The sequence below is a fragment of the Lolium rigidum genome, chromosome 6, assembly GCF_022539505.1.
Source record: "Lolium rigidum isolate FL_2022 chromosome 6, APGP_CSIRO_Lrig_0.1, whole genome shotgun sequence".
Lineage (NCBI taxonomy): Eukaryota > Viridiplantae > Streptophyta > Magnoliopsida > Poales > Poaceae > Lolium > Lolium rigidum.
The window spans coordinates 143,764,806-143,768,660 of record NC_061513.1 but is presented as its reverse complement, the minus strand read 5'-3'; positions in this window follow the sequence as shown (position 1 = coordinate 143,768,660).

Sequence of the window (3,855 nt, the reverse complement as noted above, 5' to 3'; positions counted from 1 at the left end):
ACTCCTTCCAACCTTTCTTACACAAACCATGGCTAACCGAATCCTCGGGTGCACGCCAACAATCACATACCATGAAGGAGTGCCTTTTTATTTAAGTTTTATTATGATGATGACACTCCCCCAACCTTTGCTTACACAAGCCATGGCTAACCGAATCCTTCGGGTGCCAGTCCAACAATCACAAACCATGGAGGAGTGTCTATTTAAGTTAATTAATTTGGGACTGGGAATCCCATTGCAGGCTCTTTTTGCAAAATTATTGGATAAGCGGATGTGCCACTAGTCCATATGAGAGTCCGTCAAAAGTAAATGACAAGGTTGAAAGCTAAACACCACATACTTCCTCATGAGCTATGAAACATTAACACAAATTGAGAAGCATTTTGAAAGTTTTAAAGGTAGCGCATGAGAATTTACTTGGAATGGTTTGAAATGCCATGCATAGGTATTTATGGTGGACACTTTGGAACAACTTGGTTTTCAGGTGTTTGGAAGCACGAGCGGCGTTCCCGCTCAGTACAAGTGAAGGCTAGCAAAAGACTAGGGAGCGACAAATCAAGAGAGCAGTAACTGTCATAATCATGCTTGCGGCAAAATAAATTAACGGAGGCATAAAAGTGATACAAGAACTCTGAAGCAATATAAATCATCGAGGCTTAATTGACTTTTTGTTCAGTCATATGCATGCGTGAGCATGTGCCAAGTCGATATAAATGAATTATTCAGAGGAGGATACCACAATGCCATACTTACTTATGAATAAAACAATGCAAGCGAACATCCATGACATGCTACTCATATTAATAAATTGGAGCTAAACATGAGAGATCATGAACTACTAGACTTTCTCAAATAACATATACCTCACATGAACCAACTAAGCATGCTCACATGGATGAGTATATGTACAAAAATGAAAACAAATAGAGTTCATACCAGCCTCTCACCACAATCAGATTGTCGTAGATCGTCATTATTGCCTTTTCACTTGTGTAGCTTGGATAATATGAAATGAAAACCACGCTCCAGCCACCGAAGACCATTGAACTCATGATGAACTTTACAAACCAAAGAAGAACAGCAAATATTTTTGGTGTTTTCGAATTGGAAACAAGAACAAAAGAAAACAAGCAAACAAAGCAAAATCTATTTGGGTTTTCTCATAGCAAACCAACGATAGCAAATAAAGTAAACTAAGAGCAAAGAACCAAATAAACAAATGGTGAAGAGAAACAACAGAAATATTTTTGGTCTTTTTGTGTTTTAGGAAAGAAACAAAGCGAAAACAAAAGAATGCAAACTAACAGAAACACAGAAAAGCGGGATGACAGAAATCTGCCAAATCCTGACAGCAGTACAGAAATCGAAATTAACAAAAATCTTCCATTGCTCAGACCAAAAAGTGTTCAACTAATGAAAGTTAGATAACAACCTGGGGCACAAGCTCAAAAATTGGCAGCTCAAAATAACGTTCTGGCTGTGCGTACGAATTTTTTTGGTAACAGCCCAGAATCTGTTTTTGGACAGCACTTCCCCAAATATCATCTCCCTCTCATTAGAAAACCACTCTAAGAGACTAAACAAGTATGTACAAGTATCCAGCAACCATAATATGCAAAGAATGAGTGATGCCGGTATACCTCCCCCAAGCTTAGGCTTTTGGCCTAAGTGGAGTTCATTCCCAACGAGGGTCGGAGTTCCACGCCGGTGGATCATACATGGAGTGATAATAGGGCCCCTGCGCAGAAGAATGTCGTGGAGGTTCCACATGACCATGATGTTGATATGAGGAGCTCGCTGCATCGGATGAAGAGTCGGGGTGCTCCTCGGCCTCCTCCACACCTTCCCTTGCACGACGGCTTTCCCTTTCTATGTATGCGTTTAGCTCATTTTCTGTGATCGACCACCCTTTCCTGGCATCAAGGTTAAACAGAGCAGGTGCAGGCAATCGTACTAGTTTTTCAATTTTCTTAGTTATACTCCAATTTTTCTTATACAAAGTTATCCTATAATGCAGGTTGTTCAAATTAGATGCATCTGAAATAAATTCATGTTTAATCATGGAAACAACATCAAGCTTCTCTATAGAAAGCGGAATATCTAAATGGTGAGGTCCTACACCATGCATAGCTAATAAGCGAGAGCGATAAGACCTCCACAAATTCCTCCTTTCTCACGGTTAGTAGCAAGTCTACAAGCTATTAAAGCACCCAAATTATAAGTCCTATCCTGTTGCAAAGCGGCGGCTAAGAAAGCCAAATCTTGGACGAGATAATTTACCTCCAGTCTTTCTCGCAAGAACGCACTTTGTAACGAAATAAGCAAAGTAGCGGATAGGCTGGCTGTTGAATGCTACTAATCTTACCACCATCATTGGAGAAGCTCCTCCCATTACAAATCATTGTATAAAGATTCGAGAGCTCCCGCGGCGTTCCCTGATCTTCTCGCAGGATCCCCACCACGGCACTCTAATTGCTGTACAAAAATCACTGAAAGGCAAGTTGATAGTTTTGTTATAAATCTTGTACCGGACCATGGGGTTAGTTTGAGACCGATGAAATTCGAAATCCTGCACAACCGACACCGTTAGTTTAGCATATTGGTGAGGTTCACCAACAGTAAAACCTTCCAACCACTGCATTGGAAATCGGTGTTTGAACATCTTGCGGGATTCATGCATTCCGCATAAAATCCGTGCATGGGTAATAAGAGGGGTATACTCCCTCTTCACGATGAACTCTCATGACTTGCTGTACCTCCAACTCTTGTTGGTTAAGTTGGTGCATACTCCCCTCCATTTTCTGAAATTTTCAACAACCATTATAAAATTTGATTTCAAGGTATATAATTGAAGGGAACTACTATAGGAACTTGCTAGAGTACTAAACATGCATCAAAACTAGTTTCTACCACTTAGAACAAGCATGCAAGCTCACTAAACATGTTATCTACAGCAGCAAAATATTCAAGATATACTCAACCAAACAAAATTCTACTTGGATGATCGGAGGAGTCACATACCGAAGAGCAAATGTGCCAAATTTCAGACAGAAATCTGGGCTGAGCAAAGAGATCGAGAAATCTGGAGTTCTTGAGCAAAAACGCGAGTGAGAGGAACTTGGTACGAGTTTTTTCGAGAGAGAGAAGGTGCTGGGAGAAAGAGATGACAAAGTGGGGCAAGGAGGGGCCCACACCACATGGTGGCGCGGCCACCTCCTAGGCCGCGCCGGCCTGTGGTTTGGCGCCCTCTGGTGCCCCACAGGTCATCCTCTGGTGCTCCCAGGTGCCTCGTCGAAAAATAGGACCAACGGTATAATTTTTGTGAATTTTTGAAAACTTTGAAAAACGCACATTTCTGGGTATTTAGTTTATTATTACTGGCCAGGAAAAATTTTGAAATCTCCGATTAACTAAGGAACTTTGCAAATTAAAAATGCTACAGCAACTAGAGCAAGTGGAGGAAGAAAGAGATGTTGTTTACCCTCTCTATGCATGTAAAAGGTATTTGTTAACAAGGTTGATCAAGTCTTGCCACCAAATAAATTTACATAGCATAAGAAGAAATAAACCTCAAATCAATCATGTTACCTTGAATTGTATTTATATGGATCCAATCACAAGAGTTTGATATTCTTCCTTAGGCTCATATATAGGACAATCAATAGTTCCCACTTTGATAGTTCTCACATTAGAAATAGTATTAACTCCACATACTTTATCAATCTTCTTGGGGAAATAAACGGTATGCTCCCTATCATCAACATTGAAAGTAACCTTTCCTTTATTGCAATCAATAACAGCCCTCGCGGTGTTAAGAAAAGGTCTCCCAAGAATAATAGACATATTATCATCTTC